Raw genomic sequence first — 19,440 nt, forward strand, 5'->3', positions numbered from 1 at the left:
ATACCAAAATTTTGGTATACAGAAATTTGGTATACCGAAATTCCAGTATGGTATCGGTATGAAAAATATTTATACCGTATTTTTCAGTATGGTAACGATATGTGAGTTGATGGTTCGGTATACCGTACCGAACCACCCCTAATATGGAGTTGGGGGCCAAAGCGAGCCTAAATTCAAAACTCCTTTCACTCTCATCCTTTCTTGAACCGAGCCACCCTTAATATGGAGTTGGGGGCTAAAGCAAGCCTAAATTCAAAACTCCTTTCACTCTCATCCTTTCTTGAGCGGTGTTGGATCCGACTTCAGTGATCAAGATCTGTTAGCTAGAGCCCTAGAGCCAATCATTTGATGATTGTATTTTGGACTTGTTGTATCATATTCTATATAAATAAAGGCATTTGATTTTTGGTTATTATACTTACTTGTATTGGTGCTAGATAAACTAAGTATAATAACGTCCTTGAGTAGAAGGTTCTTACCTATATCAATCGGTTAGCTGAACCGATAGTGAGATGATATAGGGAACACTACTCTTAATCATTCCTAGTCGAGTATTAACATTCAGGGATAATATTAATGCAATAAGACTAGCATGTAGGTCAACTCGATGACTTGATCTCACAAGTCATGGATATAGAGATATCAAGTTGACACATGGGTATGCATTAGAGAGTGTATACTGAATGACCCGCCATGAGAAAGTATCATGGATCGTTATATGAGTGTCATATACTTTCTCATGTGACTATTAGTATGACTACTAGTCCTTAGACTTGAAGTCACCATGGATCCTTACATAAGGAGTTATGTACTTTAGTTTCGTCAAACGTCACCCGTAACTGGGTGGACTATAAAGGCGATTACTGGGTATGTAACGAATTATGCAGAGGGATATGAGTGATGTAGATGGGATCTATCCCTCCTATATGACGGGAGAGACATCAGTATTCTTGATAGAGTGAGACCACGAAGTGCATGGCCATGCCCAAATGAGTCAATAGAGGATATTGAGCTCATTTGATTTAGTGAGTCTACTTGGAGTTCAAGATTTAGATTGGTCAGAGGATGACACGGTCTATGCCTCACATTGACCAATCTAGATGTCTAGGATAGAAGGACACTTGTCATATATTGTGAGGAGTCACAATTAGTAGTCACAAGGTGATGTCGGATCTCGACATTCTTGTAACTTGGGTAGTAATGATGTATTGCTAGATACCGCTCATTACTTATGCTTCTGAATGAGTTTAGAGACATTGCCAACGTTACAAGAACCTATTGGGTCACACACAAAGAACACGTGGATGGAGATTATGTTCATATGATGAACCAAAAAGGATTAGATTCATTTGATGAATCAAATTGGATTAAGAGTAATCCTAATTGGGCTAATTGAGTTGGACTCAATTTGATTCATGTGTTCAATGAGTCTAATTTAGATTATGACTCATTGAATCAATTTAATTAAATGAATTAGATTCATTATATTAAATTGGTTTGAATCAAATGGTTGGATTAGATCAACCATTAGAGAGATTAAGTCAAGTTTGACTTGACTTGAGAGGAAGAGTAAGAGTCAAGTTTGACTTGACCCTTTTGCCACATCATTAGTGAGTTGGTAAGATGTGGACCAATCATAAAGTGCCACATCATCAAGAGAATGCCACTAATGGAAGTTACATTCTCTCCTTTGCTTTAATGTGGCCGGCCACATTAATGAAGGGGGTTACACTTGGTGTGGCCGGCCACTAAGGGAGTAAAGAAAATTGATTTTCATTCAAGGTGAGAATTGATTCCATCTTCTCCAAGCTCTCTTCCTCAAGCTCTCCCTCTCCTCTTCTCTTGACCGAAAGTTTTCAAGCAAGAAAGAAGGAGAATGTGTTTGAGTTTCATGAAGAAAAGGTAGAGTGATTGTCACATAGAATTCTCTTATCTATCTTTTCTTTTCCCAAATCCTACCCGAGAGCCCTAGAAAGTGCTAGCACACTTGGGGTACTCTCTTCTCCATCCTTGAGTGTTAGAGAACACCTCTTGTTCGTGTGGATATCACTAGAGAGTTGTCTACGTTGACAACTTCGAGATCCGGTGTACCGTTGGACGAGCGGGATTTGCGAGGGCACGCTTCAAAGGTATAAATATTTTTCCTTTGTAGATCTACTGTAGATCATAGTTTGAAACTCGTATTCGTGTTTTCGAAATTTTTCTTCGCACGAGATCCAATGGCTAGGGTGATTCGGGGTTTCCGCAACGTGAAGACGCGGTTTTCGCGGCCCGAAAAACCCAACAGGATCCTATATTTAGGGGTGGAGAAAAATATCGAAATTTCGATATACCACACATACCGTATCAAAATTTATCGAATTATATCGATTTTACGGTATACCAAAAATTTTGGTCCGGTATTATATTGTACCTAAATTTTCGGAATCGGTATCAATATACGATTTTTAGTGAAAATTTTGATATACCGTATCGATACCGAAAATTTACCTTGAACAATATGATTACCAGAATTTCGGTATACCGAAATTCGATATACCGAAATTTCGATTTGGTATCGGTATGAAAATTTTGTATACCGTAACTTTTGATATGATAACGGTATGTGAGTTGATGATTCGGTATACCATACCAAATCAACCCCTACCTATGTTTCCCACACTCGCTTTCATTTCCGCCTTGTAGATCTATTGTGCTTGCATCGGGTTCTCCGAGACAGGGTAATAGCCTCCGAAGGTGTGCTCCTCAGCATGGGAAATCCCCTCCTCGACATCTCCGATGTTGTCGACCAAGAGTTTCTTAGCAGGTGATTCATCTGTGTGTCTTTTTTGCCGGATCTGTTCCCCGGATCTATGTTTGTCGCTTCTCACTGTGTAACCTTCGTCACGAATCTGGTGAATTTGAAACCTTTCGTGGCGGTCCTAATGCAACGCTTCGTAGCGAGCTCTCTATTGGCTTCCTCCGCTTATCTCATGCTTATGGGTTTTCTACACTCCTCCTATATGGTAATCTTTCTATTTCTTGATTACTCTTTTTCAGAGCGAAAGATTCACGTAGTCTTTTTCTGAGCGAAAGATTCATTTCTAGATCCTTCTCAGATTTTGCAGGATCCATTTCAAGATCCTTGTCAGATTCTGCGGGATCTATTTCTTCGAGATTTGGATCCTCTTCTAATTCTTTAAGATCCCATGCTAAATGAAGTAAATGTCTATATATATCTGAATATGAGATGTGCCCTTCAGAACTATCTATTAGTTGGTGTGCTATATCTTTAAGATGTCCCGATAGTGACTGAACCATAGCCCATCTTCTATGTTCGTCCAAGATTGGAAACTCTTCTCGTTCAAATTTCTAGAATAGTCTATCGAGCCGACCAATAAGTCAACTGACTCCGTAAACCGGGTCATAATCAAGTTCCTTGATCTCCTCCCAAAGCTCATGTTGTTATACATTACAACTAGTCATCGTGTATATTGTCCGTGATATCTGAAATTAAAAATAATAATGTCACTACAAAATCAATAAACTAATAATAAAATCGGTAAAATTTAATTCTCACATATGCATTGAGCAATATACATAATCCATAAGTAAATAAGAAAAATATCTTTATTTTATTTAAGGAGTTCTAGTTGACTGACACACTAAATCGATCAATTCGAACACTAGATCCTAAGTCCCTTGTCTTCATTAGAATTAATTTAATTGGGATATTCAATTATTTTTATTTAATCTAAGCTCATTTAATTAACCATCATAATTTATTTGGTTAAACCAACTACTGATATGAACGAGATTGAGATTTACTTGGACCAATCCAATCTAATATAGTCTAGTCCAAATGAGCAAGACCGGTTCGAGTTGGACCATTAGATAGCCATGGAAATTCAAATCCAAACATAATTAATTGAAAAAAATTAAAACACAAGATTTAATTTTCAATTAATTTTAACAAAAAAAACCTTTTTTTTCATGACAAAGCTTCTCAAGCTTTCTTAATTTTGTTTTCACACGTGAGAGGCTGCTCATGTTTTCTTTTTGTTTGATTTATAAAAACCAAATATTTTCTCAAATTACAGTGCTTCATCAAAATGGACTGTAGCAGGCCTCTCCTCACCGACCACGATAAACACGCTGGCCGTCGATCGCCGGCCTTTCAACGCAGTAGCAGGTTCTTGCCGGCCATGGACATCGGTCGCTAGCCCCCCTTGCCGACACTTGTGTCAGTCCTGGTTACGGTACGACTGATGGCGATGAAGAAAACACGACTCAATCATTTTTTTCGAGCACGACTATGCGACAGAGGCCGCGATGTGATCACCGATCACCTAAGAGATTTCTCCTTCCCAGCAATGGCTCGGATACCAATGTCCCTTGAAAGAAACAATTTCGTATGAAAATGAAATAAATGCACAGTGCTCAGCTTGGAGAAGGAGAAGATGTATCGGAAAAGATCACTAGGAAGAACTCATTGTGTCCCAACAATGATCACCACAAAGAATAAGCTGCTATTCTGGTATATATATATATATAAAGAATAATAAATCTCTTCCTCTTCCTATAATTGATATTCTAATGGCACGTAAAGGTACCTTCTCCTCTCAACGTGTGCATTCAAGTGTCACGTCTATCAACTCCATCAGCAACTCCAACCTCTTTTCTATTTAGTAAGTTTATGAAAATGTTTTATCAATGTACCAACTTTTCTAGTGTAGTTGTTACTTGTATGGAAGGCTATTTTAATGAATTTTAGTTCACTACAGGTATAAAATATTTCTCTGGATTGAACATCATCTTTTGCCACAAGATTAAAGGGAATATCGTTGTGTTTAAACAACTAGATACCAAGAAAGAGAATACCTTCATCACATAATTTTTGGATAAGTTAACAATATTTGTGCGGAACATTGTAAGCACAAAGCTCCATTAGAAGTTTTATAGCGAAAGAGTCTTCAATGATTACATGTTGCATGTCTCTATTAACTTTTAGGATGCATATGATTGTTGAGCCACCGATGGCTAAATTTGCTGTCTATGGGAATTTTAGATCTAATTAATTGCTTAACCTTCAATTGATTATACTAAATCTTTAATTGATTATTATTCAAATAAAAATATTTTGAACCCATATGTTCAGTAACTCTTGAGTTAATTGAACTTGCTAACTAAGTCCGCCCTCCAATTGACTTTGTTAGGATTATATTAAAATTGAAAACTTATTAATGGAAAATGTTAAATTTGAGGGTAAAAAATTAAGAATTTAAAATATTTGTAAGAAATCTTGAAATTTTAAAAATATTATGATGTATCAATTTGACAAAGAATTGATAAAAAAAATAAATAAAAATGAGACAAATTATAATTTTTAAGAGTGAATCTAAAAAATAAAGGGTTAAATGGAGAATTTAAAAAAATATAAGTGTAGTAAAATTTAGTGTATAATTGAAAATTATAAAAGTTTAAGGGTAAAATGTTATTTTACTTCTCAAGACCTTTTTGAAAATTAAAAAAAAACATAATTTTTCAAAAAGAATAAAAATACATGAGATCGCAGTGGAATCACCGAGGAAGTCACTATCCCATGGAGGTTGCCACAAAATTGTGAGGGAGTCGTGATCTCACAAAGCTCGCCGCATGATTACAAGGGCACAGCGACTTAGTGAAAGTCGTCAGATGGCCTACGGTGTCGGTATCGAGCTATGAGCATAGCAATAAAATTATTAATTACTAATACAACTTTACAGGTGGATTGGAAATTACTATTCAATTTTCTAATATAAAATTTCTATATTTATGATCAGGATAACATAAAAACATTCAAAATTATGGCAAATAATGCATGATTTCGACCTTCACTTTGATCGCATATTGACCAAAACACTTATAATTTCATCTGTGTATTCATCCTACTAACTTTTCTTAACAAAGGACAATCAAAATTTTACCATCTCTAATTTTGTTCACTTTGACTCCGTAAGATTTTGTTGTCTTCCTCTAAAAGCCCCCGACTGAGAATATGATTACTAAAACTTGTTTTAAGCTAACCACTTCTAAATTCTAATTTTTAAAATTTCCCTTAAAATAAAAAATTATTATAATGTTTTTAAATTTTATTATATTTGATATAAAAATGAAATGACATTATCACATTATTATTCTAAATTAGTAACAAAAAATTAATAGCTAAAGGTTGAATTTAATTTTTTTAGAATATTTTAAAATTGAAGAGAATGTATTTTGAAAAGTAAATTTTAAAGGTAAAATATATATTTTTCTAGATTAATAGTTTTGATAATTTCCAACGTTGCTTCTACCTTGGAATTGGGGATAACGATTATATGGGGTTGGGAGCCAAATAGTCATATGGAGTTGGGGGCCAAAGCGAGCTCAAATTCAAAAGTCCTTTCTCTCTCATCCTTTCCTGAACGATGTCGGATCCGACCTCAGCGATCACGATCCTATGTTTAGAGGTGAGAAAAAATATCAAAATTTTAATATATCACGCATACCATGTCGAAATTTACCGAATTATATCGATTTTATGGTATACCCAAAATTTTGGTATGGTATTATATCGTACTGAAATTTTCAGTATCGGTATAAGTATATGATTTTTAGTGAAATTTTTGATATACCGTACCAATACCGAATATTTACCCTGAACAATATGAATATCAGAATTTCGGTATATCAAAATTTCGGTACAGTATCGATATGAAAAATGTTTATATCGTATTTTTCGGTATGTTAACGGTATGTGGGTTGATGGTTCGGTATATCGTACCGAACCACCCCTAATATGGAGTTTGGGGCCAAAGCGATCTCATATTTAAAACTCCTTTCTCTCTCATCCTTTCTTGAGCGACGTCGGATCCAACCTCAACCATCACGATTCTATGTTTAGGAGTGGGGAAAAATATCGAAATTTCGATATACAACATATACCACATCAAAATTTACCGAATTATACTGATTTTATGATATACCAAAAATTTTGATACAGTATTATACCGTACCAAAATTTTCTATATCGGTATCGTTATACGATTTTTAGCGAAATTTTAGATATACCGTATCGATACCGAAAATTTACCTTGAACAATATGAATACCAGAATTTCAATATACCGAAATTCTGATACGATATCGATATGAAAAATTTTTATACCATATTTTTTGATATAGTAACGATATATGGGTTGATGGTTCGGTATATCGTATTGAACCACCCCTAATATGGAGTTGGGGGCCAAACTAAGCCCAAATTCAAAACACCTTTCTCTCTCATCCTTTCCTAAACAACGTCGGATCCGACCTCAGCAATCACGATCCTATGTTTAGAGTTGGGGGAAAATACCGAAATTTCGGTATACCGCACATATCGTATCGAAATTTATTGAATTATACTGATTTTATAGTAAACTAAAAATTTTGGTACGGTATTATACCATACTAAAATTTTCGGTATTAGTATTGATATACGATTTTTAGCGAAATTTTCGATATACAGTATCGATACCGAAAATTTACCTTGAACAATATGAATACCAAAATTTCGGTATACAGAAATTTGGTATACCGAAATTCCAGTATGGTATCGGTATGAAAAATATTTATTCCGTATTTTTCGGTATGATAACGATATGTGAGTTGATGGTTCGATATATCATACCGAACTACCCCTAATATGGAGTTGGGGGGCCAAAGCGAGCCTAAATTCAAAACTCCTTTCACTCTCATCCTTTCTTGAACCGAAACACCCTTAATATGAAGTTGAAGGCGAAAGCGAGCTTAAATTCAAAACTCTTTTCACTCTCATCCTTTCTTGAGCGGTGTTAGATCCGACCTCAGCGATCACGATCCTATATTTAGGGGCGGAGAAAAATATCAAAATTTCGGTATACCACACATACCGTATCAAAATTTATCGAATTATATCAATTTTACGCTATACCAAAAATTTTGGTACAAGATTATATTGTACCTAAATTTTCGGTATTGGTATCAATATATGATTTTTAGTAAAATTTTCGATATATCGTATCAATACCAAAAATTTATCTTGACAATATGAATACCAAAATTTCGGTATACCGAAATTTGATATACCGAAATTTCGATTTGGTATCGGTATGAAAAATTTGTATACCGTAACTTTTGATATGATAACGGTATGTGAGTTGATGATTCGGTATACCATACTGAATCACCCCTACTTATGTTTCCCACACTCGCTTTCATTTCCGCCTTGTAGATCTGCTGTGCTTGCATCGGGTTCTCCAAGACAGGGTAATGGCCTCCGAAGGTGTGCTCCTTAGCATGGGAAATCCCCTCCTCGACATCTCCGATGTCGTTGACCAAGAGTTTCTTAGCAGGTGATTCATCTGTGTGTCTTTTTTGCCGAATCTATTCCCCGGATCTATGTTTGTCGCTTCTCACTGTGTAACCTTCGTCACGAATCTAGTGAATTTGAAACCTTTCGTGGCGGTCCTAATGCGACGCTTCGTAGCGAGCTCTCTATTGGCTTCCTCCGTTTGTCTCTTGATTATGGGTTTTCTACACTCCTATATGGTAATCTTTCTATTTCTTGATTACTCTTTTTCAGAGCGAAAGATTCACGTAGTCTTTTTCTGAGCGAAAGATTCATTTCTAGATCCTTCTCAGATTTTGTAAGATCCATTTCAAGATCCTTGTCAAATTCTGCGAGATCTATTTCTTCGAGATTTGGATCCATTTCTAATTCTTTAAGATCTCATGCTAAATGAAGTAAATGTCTATATATATCTGAATATGAGATGTGCCCTTCAGAACTATCTATTAGTTGGTGTGCTATATCTTTAAGATGTCCCGATAGTGACTGAACCATAGCCCATCTTCTATGTTCGTCCAAGATTGGAAACTCTTCTCGTTCAAATTTCTAGAATAGTCTATCGAGCCGACCAATAAGTCAACTGACTCCGTAAACCGGGTCATAATCAAGTTCCTTGATCTCCTCCCAAAGCTCATGTTGTTATACATTACAACTAGTCATCGTGTATATTGTCCGTGATATCTGAAATTGAAAATAATAATGTCACTACAAAATCAATAAACCAATAATAAAATCGGTCAAATTTAATTCTCACATATGCATAGAGCAATATACATAATCCATAAGTAAATAAGAAAAATATATTTTTTTATTTAAGGAGTTTTAGTTGACTGACACACTAAATCGATCGATTCGAAAACTAGATCCTAAGTTCCTTTAATTAGGATATTCAATTATTTTTATTTAATCTAAGCTCATTTAATTAATCATCATAATTTATTTGATTAAACCAATTAATAGTTTGAACGAGATTGAGATTTACTTGGACCAATCCAATCTAATATAGTCTAGTCCAAATGAGCAAGACCGGTTCGAGTTGGACCATTAGATAGCCATGGAAATTCAAATCCAAGCATAATTAATTGAAAAAAATTAAAACACAAGATTTAATTTTCAATTAATTTTAACAACAAAAAACCTTTTTTTTCATGACAAAGCTTCTCAAGCTTTCTTAATTTTGTTTTCACACGTGAGAGGCTGCTCATGTTTTCTTTTTGTTTGATTTATAAAAACCAAATATTTTCTCAAATTACAGTGCTTCATCAAAATGGACTGTAGCAGGCCTCTCCTCACCGACCACGATGAACACGCTGGCCGTCGATCGACGGCCTTTCAACGCAGCAGTAGCCCCCCTTGGCGACACTGTGTCATTCCTGGTTACGGTACGGCTGATGGCGATGGAGAAAACACGACTCAATCATTTTTTTCGAGCACGACTATGCTACAAAGGTCACGATGTGATCACCGATCATCTAAAGGTACATTTGGTTCGGAGTTATTCTTAATAACCTTGGTTATCCATTCAAGATTATCAACAAAAACCTTATTTGATTTAGGTATTCAATGATTCTGAAATAATGTTCCATGTCCGACACGTCAGCAAAAGGGTCATGCAGTCCGGAATCAGAAAACTTCATAAAATTAAGGTTTTTGTTGATTCCGGGATTAAAGAATTTTTTTTATCAAAAATACCTTCCGATAAGAAAAAACATGAAAAAAAAGAAAAATGTAAAAAAAAATTGTAAAAAAATATTAAAAAATAAAAAAAATGTTTTAAAAAATTTAATTTTTTTTTTAAAATAATTAATTTTAAAAAATAAAAAATAAAAATTTTAAAAATAAAAAATAAAAATTTTAAAAATGTTAAAAAATTTTAAAAAATTAAAAAAAATAAAAAAAATTTATAAAAATTTATAAAAATTTTAAAATTTAAAATTTTTTAAAAATTTTTAAAATTTTAAAAAATTAAAAAAAATTTAAAAATAAAAAAAAAATAAATAAATAAAAATTAAAATTTAAAAATGTAAAAAAATAAAAAAATATAAATATAAATAATATAAAAATATAAAAACATTAAAAAATAAAAAAACACATGAAAAAATAAAAAAATATACAAGAAAAAGAAAAGTAAAAAAATATTAAAAAAAAAATAAATAAATAATAATAATATTATGTATAGTTGGTTTTGTAACTGAGGGTAATACGGTAAAATATTAAACTAGGGTATTCATTAAAACCTTCAAACAAACAAGTTTTTGTTATATTACCTAAGTTGAACCAAACAACATTTGATTATGTTTTATTCCCTATAACCTTGGTTATATGATTACCTGGTAATCACATAACCAAGGTTATACATGATGACTTGAACCAAACGCTCCCTAAGAAATTTTTCCTTCCCAGCAATGGCTCAGATACCAATGTCCCTTGGAAGAAACAATTTCGTATGAAAATGAAATAAATGCACAGTGCTCAGCTTGGAGAAGGAGAAGGTGTATCATCGGAAAAGATCACTAAGAAGAAATCATTGTGTCCCAACAACGATCACCACAAAGAATAAGTTGCTATTCTGGTGTGTGTATATATATAAATAAAGAAGAATAAATCTCTTCCTCTTCCTATAATTGATATTCTAATGGCACGTAAAGGTACCTTCTCCTCTCAACGTATGCATTCAAGTGTCACGTCGATCTACTCCATCAGCAACTCCAACCTCTTTTCTATTTATCGTAAGTTTATGAAAATGTTTTATCAATGTACCAACTTTTCTAGTGTAGTTGTTACTTGTATGGAAGGCTATTTTAATGAATTTTAGTTCACTACAGGTATAAAATATTTCTCTGGATTGAACATCATCTTTTGCCACAAGATTAAAGGGAATATCGTTGTGTTTAAACAACTAGATACCAAGAAAGAGAATACCTTCATCACATAATTTTTGGATAAGTTAACAATATTTGTGCGGAACATTGTAAGCACAAAGCTCCATTAGAAGTTTTATAGCGAAAGAGTCTTCAATGATTACATGTTGCATGTCTCTATTAACTTCTAGGATGCATATGATTGTTGAGCCACCGATGGCTAAATTTGCTGTCTATGGGAATTTTAGATCTAATTAATTGCTTAACCTTCAATTGATTATACTAAATCTTTAATTGATTATTATTCAAATAAAAATATTTTGAACCCATATGTTCAGTAACTCTTGAGTTAATTGAATGTCACGCCCCGGAGGAGTCCCTGTCCGAAGAAATTTCGACAGTATCTCCCCTGTACGGCGAATAATCTGAAACTTTCTACATCGCTCTCTGGGCCACATATACCTCAGCCAACACGGCCGGAACAATAACAATAATATAAACAATCACCCACGCAGTTAATAATTTAACAAACTGTAATAGTGATAATATGACTCAATAACAACTTTACTCAACTATACCCATAAAGCTCAAAACATATTCCTACTCCACTACACTCATAAAGTTCAAATCCGACGATAAGATCAACTTACCTCTTCTGCCGGATAGGTAGGCATGTAGTAAAACAAATCCAAATAAAAAAACTCATCGACAATGTCCATATAAGATCCAAGTGTATCAAAATAAAACAAGTCTCAACATAGTCTAGTAAAAGACACCAAAAGATAAATAAACCTCCTCGTGGACTGCAGGGGACTAGCGACTGGAACTCTCTGGACAACATCAACCTGAAAATAACAACGGAGGAGGGTGTGAGTCCAACACTCAGCGGGTAACAACTGATTTGCATAATAAAGAATATAACAACTAGCACTAATCATGCGTACAGTCTCCTGATACAAGAAAGATAAATACAACTGAGGAATACAGGAGAAAACTGCACTAACCAGGACCAAAGTATAACGATAACAGGGTCGTCAGACCGAGAGTGTCATAATCCTGTATGCATGTCAATCATATGCATCCATATAAATGCAGCAAATAAATGCAACAAACACAAGCAATAAATGCATCATGCATATGATGTAAATGACATGGTCACCCTGACGCCAATCAACCATCTCACACACAATGGAGAGACCGAGTGGGTAGGACTGTGACAATTGTGCACTCTGCCATCACTACCCCTTATGAGTGACCGAACGGATGGGATGCTGTCGGAGTACACACATACTCCTACCCCAAATCATAAATGGGGGAGCGCAATGCTCTCATCTCCCGGTACACCATGACGGGGAGGGATCCCTGACGTGCTACCACGCTGCGTCACACTACCCATGAGCAGACCAACGGAGCACCGAACAGAGCAAAATTGACATGCTACCACCCTGCATCATGCTACCCATGAGCGGACCAACAGAGCACCGACAGTGATGAAACTGGCGATGTGCTCAACAATAATGGAGCAGACTATCGCACAGTATGTAATCATGCGAATGGTGCATGATACTAAGCGTGGCAAAATACTGAGCAGCATAGCAATAATCCATATACATGTAAAATGTGTACCATCGGGAAGTGAATCAAATCAAAGTACACAGACCAGATAAGGTATCAAAACCCTAGGTCCTGAACATGATAAATAACATGGTTGTGTCACTACCTCTATAAATAGGCATAATCAGGTATACATCAGCATGATGTGCAAAATAAATAAACAAGCAAGCATGTAACAGGTCAGGTAGTGATCAACCGAAGCAAATGAGAAACATAATCATTGCTATATGTTAAAAACATTATTATGCATATCAAAAGACATAAATTCAAAGTACCCGCCTCCAATCGAAAGGATCCAATCCAGTCCAAATCCGACGTCGAGATACTCGTCTCGCGTCAAAGTCCTGTAGTAAATCATACAGTTTAGCTAAGTTAATTATAAACAAATAGCTAAATAAATTTCTAATCCACCGACCATCTAGGGTTAACTTCATTAACCCTTATTAACACATAAACAACTAATCACCCATTAAGCAAGCTATACAGATTAACAACCTCAATATCCAGAAATGAACCAATCCTTTGCTCACAATTAACACTTCAAACTTAAACACTGGAATCTTTCTCATATAGCTAACATAACAATGGATATAATTTGGCATAAATTTACTTTTATACAAACCTTACCCTAGTCCAAAATCGTAGCAAGCTGATTGAGGTGGCAACATCAACTGGAGTAACACTATATCGCTGCCTTCCAAACAACAATCCAGAATCAACACTAAAAATGAATCAACTACCCAACTCTAATACCATATTTAAATCACTTACCTTAAGCTTGTGACCACAACCTCTTCTCTGCCGGAACAAGGTGAATCAGAGTCGTGGCTCGCCTGTGAACGATGCTGGCCTCACGAAAACGACAGTGGCACCAACCTAATGAAATCACTGATGCTTGCTCACCTCACTGCTGTCTTGTTTGGATCCGGCAGCAAGAAGAACCTAGGGCATGGCGTGGAGAAGGCCGGCGCTGGGGTCGAGAGACGGCGGCGTCGGCAGGCACAGTGGTGGCAGCCAACGCTAGGGCAGAGGGGTGACGACGACATACAGATCCCAAGTGGTGGCCACGGCAGAGCCCTTACCGGCGTCGAAAACAGAGGCTAGGGCACGGCTTGGAGGACTTCGGCAGATCTAAGGAAAAATGGTCGGCAATACAGAGAAGCGGCGCCAGGCGGTGTCAGCGCTGCTCCCTTCGACCTCAAGTGGTGGCGCCGTCCGGTGCAGCTCAGAAAGGAAGAGAAGGAGAGGTCGGCTCTAGGACTGAGGAGGAGCGACACCCGGCGGTGTTAAGGCATAGGCGTCGACGGCACTGGTCGGACCTGGTGGCCGGCGGAGGTGGATCAATGGTTGGCGTCACGTCAACCAGAGGAGAGGAATCGGGGCAAAGTCGAGAAGAGGAAGAGAAGTGGGGATCGGCTCGGCTTTAATTCATGAAGCAGGGAAACCGTGCGGCGTCGGTTAGGGCACGGGAGGGGGGACGGATCAGGCAGCTCCGCACGCGGGGAAAGAAGCACAGGGAAAAGAAATAAAGAAAAAGAAATAGGAAATAGGAAAAGAAAAAATAAACTTTTCCTCGTTCAGTGGGGTAGCCTAAACAGGCTTTCGGGGGGCCCAGTTTTATCCCCGTAAACTCATCCATACGAGCTCCGAAAAATTTCCAGAAAATTTCTAAAAATTTTGAAAAATTCTCCTTATCATTATTCGTCATTTTTTGGTATTTTACATTGAACTTGCTAACTAAGTCCACCCTCCAATTGACTTTGTTAGGATCATATTAAAATTGAAAACTTATTGATGGAAAAAGTTAAATTTGAGGGTAAAAAATTAAAAATTTAAAATATTTGTAAGAAATCTTGAAATTTTAAAAATATTATGATGTATCAATTTGACAAAGAATTGATATAAAAAATAAATAAAAATGAGACAAATTATAATTTTTAAGAGTGAATCTAAAAAATAAAGGGTTAAATGGAGAATTAAAAAAAATATAAGTGTAGTAAAATTTAGTGTATAATTGAAAATTATAAAAGTTTAAGGGTAAAATGTTATTTTACTTCTCAAGACCTTTTTGAAAATAAAAAAAAACATAATTTTTTAAAAAGAATAAAAATACATGAGATCGAAGTGGAATCACCGAGGAAGTCACTATCCCATGGAGGTTGTCACAAAATTTTGAGGGAGTCGTGATCTAGCAAAGCTCGCCGCATGATTGCAGGGTCACCACGACTCAGTGACAGTCGTCAGATGGCCTACGGTGTCGGTATCGAGCTATGAGCATAGCGATAAAATTATTAATTACTAACACAACTTTAAAAGTTGATTGGAAAGTAATATTCAATTTTCTAATATAAAATTCTATATTTATGGTCAGGATAATAAAAACATTCAAGATTATGGCAAACAATGCATGATTTCGATGTTCACTTTGATCGCATATTGACCAAAACACTTATAATCTCATCTGCGTATTCATCCTACTAACTTTTCTTAACAAAGGACAATCAAAATTTTACCATCTCTAATTTTGTTCACTTTGACTCCATAAGATTTTGTTGTCTTCCTCTAAAAGCCCCTCGAATGAGAATATGATTACTAAAACTTGTTTTAAGCTAATCACTTCTAAATTCTAATTTTTAAAATTTCCCTTAAAATTAAAAATTCTTATAATGTTTTTAAATTTTATTATATTTGATATAAAAATGAATTATCACATTATTATTCTAAATTAGTAACAAAAAATTAATACCTAAAGGCGGAATTTAATTTTTTTTAGAATATTTTAAAATTGAAGAGAATGTATTTTGAAAAGTAAATTTTAAAGGTAAAATATATATTTTTCTAAATTAATATTTTTGATAATTTCCAACGTTGCTTCTACTTTGAAATTGGGGGTCAAACGGTTATATGGGGTTGGGGGCCAAATGGTCATATAGAGTTGGGGGCCAAAATGAGCCCAAATTCAAAACTCCTTTCTCTCTCTTCCTTTCGTGAGCGACGTCGGATCCGACCTCAGCGATCACGATCCTATGTTTAGGGGTGGGGGAAAATATCAAAATTTCGGTATACCACACATACCGTATTGAAATTTATCGAATTATATCGATTTTATGGTATACCAAAAATTTTGGTACGGTATTATACCGTACCAAAATTTTCAGTATTGATATCGATATACGATTTTTAGCGAAATTTTCAATATACCGTACCGATACCGAAAATTAACCCTGAACAATATGAATACCAGAATTTTGATATATCGAAATTTCGGTATAGTATCAGTATGAAAAATTTTTATACTATATTTTTTGGTATGGTAACGGTATGTGGGTTGATGATTTGGTATACCGTACCGAACCACCCCTACCTATGTTTCCCACACTCGCTTTCATTTCCGCCTCGTAGATCTATTGTGCTTGCATCGAGTTCTCCGAGATAGGGTAATGGCCTCCGAAGGTGTGCTCCTCGACATGGGGAATCCCCTTCTCGACATCTCCGATGTCATCAACCAAGAGTCTTAGCAGGTGATTCATCCGTGTGCATGTCTTTTTCCTGATCTTTTCTGCGGATCTGTGTTTGTCGCTTCTCACTGTGTAGCCTTCGTCACGAATTTGGTGAATTTGATGTTAGACAAAACAATTTGTTGCTGGAGATTTTGGGGAGTTTGCTGAATTTTAAAATTACACAGAATTTAAATTAAAGTTACAATAGAGATGACCTGAGCGAATGATCTCAGGCTGCTAGCAAAAACTGGTTTCTGTTACGTACAGAAGAGCGGACTGAGTCGCCGAGCAAGCAGATCAGCCGAGCACCAGGTCTGTGTTGCAGAGCGACTTGAGCAGGTCTGTAGGGCGACAAAGCAGGTCTACAGAGCAGGTCTTGACAGAGCAGTCTTGACAGACAGGTCTTAACAGAGCAGGTCTTGACAGAGCAGGCCTTGATAGAGTAGTCTTGACAGAGCAATCTTAACTGAGCAGGTCTTGACAAAGCAGGTCTTGGCAGAGCAAGTCTTGACAGAGAGGTCTTAATAGAGCAGGTCTTGACAGAGCAATCTTGACAGGGCAGGTCTTTGTTAGAATGTATACTAAAAGTCTAGCTTTTTGTATAAACATTTATTTTGAAATGAGAATCACATGGGTCAAATGTCTACATTTAGTTAAATGAGTTATCCATTTAATTTATATTATAGATAATATGGTGTGTAGTGTCACACAGAAGATCATATTATCAGTTCCTTATAAATTATAAATTACTGCTTACAACCAAGATGGATTGGGACAAACCATTGGAATGGTTGTAGTGTAATTTGGTATTAGTTTATCTTGACTATAAAATTACACTAGTACACTATGTGTGTATTGAGCAGGACCCTTTGAGATTGTTCCTTTTATACTGACTGCATAAAAGAACAGAACCTCTGTTATTATGGATGTGCATACTCTTAATCCCAATATAATAACAAGCACATGTACTTAGTATTTATTTCTTTAATTTATCAAAGGGTGAGATTTATTCGTTAAATCAATAGGCCCGATAAGTTGGGAAATAATATTATTTATATGGTGTGTTGTTAATTATAGAAGGAAACTGTGTCCTATTATTAAGATGATGATGTTCCCTTGAGGAACTCATAATGATTGTCATGTAAATCCTGCAAGTGGACTTAGTTCCGACATGACAATAAAGTTGAGTGGTACTACTCTTGGAGCTAGATGTTAATTAAGTGAGTTGTCAGTAACTCATTTAATTAATGGACATTCGATATCTTAAACACAGAGAGATTAATACACTCATGATAAGAATGAGCCCATAATGTAATATGAGATTGGTGCGGTAGTTCAATAATAACTCTTTAGTGGTATGAGTTATTATTGATGAATTTGAGTTGGGTGTTCGGGTCGAACACAGGAAGCTCAAGCTCATCAGAAGGCCAAAACCAATTCCTCCTCTAGGTCCCTGTTGTAGCCTCTATAAAACTTCGTATTCACCCATTTTGATTATCCTTCCTACCCATGAAAGGGGCCGGCCACATCCTTGCTTGGTGCCCAAGATGTGGGTCAGCCAAGTCTTGCTTGGTGTCCAAGCAAAGGCCCGACCATACCATAAAAGAAGAGAAAAGGAAGTTTTTATTTAAAATCAAATTTTGTTAAAATCTTTCCTTTTATGCTTATCTACAATAGTTTAAAAGAGAGATTTTAATTTTGTTAAAATCTTTCCTTTTTTGTAAACAACCATTATAGGAATAAAAGGAAGATTTTGTTTAAAATAAAATTTTGTTATCTTTCCTTTTATAACTATTTACAATGGTTGTTAAAATCTTTCCTTTTTTTGTAAATCATCCACAATAGAAATAAAAGGAAAATTTATTAAAACTTTCCTTTTTCACCGCTAGCAAATAATATAAAAGAGGAGGGTGGTGCCCAAAGACAACCTAAGTTCTCTCGCTTTTATTTTCTTTGGTGGCCGGCTTCTTCTTCTCTCTATCTCTCTTTAAGCCGGTGCCCCACTTCTTCCCTTTCTTCCCTCTAGGGTCGGTGCCCATCTCACCTTGGTGGTTACGGCTTGAAGGAGAAGAAGAAGAAGAAGAGAAGAAGCACTTGGTGGCCGGTTGCTTGGAGGAGAAAAAGAAGAAGAAGGAGGCGCCTCTTCACTTTATATTCTTTGATGGCCGAAAGTTTGGAAAGGAAGGAGAAGGTCGGGTGTCTATGTCTTGGAAAATCGTCACCCACACGGCGTCCAAGAGGAGGAGAGGAATAAGTAGAAGATCAAGAGGTCTTTAAATTACAAAGAAAGGTATAACTAGTTAATTGTTTCCGCTGTGTACTAGTTTATTTTTCCTTTGTATGGATCCTGAAATACCAACACAAGAGGTTAGCGATTTTGTGCTTCGATTGAGGTCTCTGTAGTTAAACTAAGGTTACTATAAGGAGTTTAAATATTCAATTTCTTTGAAAGGCTTTGTCTAGGAAGTGGTTGTAAAATACCGAAAGTAGGCGAATATTAATAAGGGAATTTTCCTGGATTTTTGGAGATTTTTTGGGAATTTTTCGGAGCTCGTACGGACGAGTTAACGAAGATAAAAATGGAGCCCGGGAAAGCCTGTTTAGGCTACCCTGTTTTAATGAGGAAAAATTTTATTTTCTTTTCCTTTTTCTTTTTCTTTTCTTTTTCTTTATTTTCTCTCCTCACCCGCTCGATTCTTTCCCCAAACCCGCGCCCCTTTTTCCTCACTGATCTATGCCCTACGGCGCTGCCGTCGCCCAACCGGCGCCGCAAACCCACTGCCACCCTCTCCTCTGCCGACGCCGACGACGCCACTGCCGCTGCCCTCTCCGGCCACTCTTTCCGTGTGCCCTAGAGCCACCGCCGGCCGAGCCGCTTCTCTGCCCTAGCGCTGTCTTCTTCTCCTCTCACGCGATGGTTCCTTCTCCATTTCTTTTCTTCATTCCGCGTGAGAGCCACCGCCGGCCGAACCCTCCTTCTCTTCCTCTCCCGAGCACCGGTCTCCGGCTAGTATCCCGTGCCTTAGCCGAGCAACATTACCGCCGACACTCTCCTTTCCCCCTGTGCTGTCAGAGACGATCATCACGGCCGATCT

Source organism: Zingiber officinale, chromosome 7A (genome assembly GCF_018446385.1).
Source record: "Zingiber officinale cultivar Zhangliang chromosome 7A, Zo_v1.1, whole genome shotgun sequence".
NCBI lineage: Eukaryota > Viridiplantae > Streptophyta > Magnoliopsida > Zingiberales > Zingiberaceae > Zingiber > Zingiber officinale.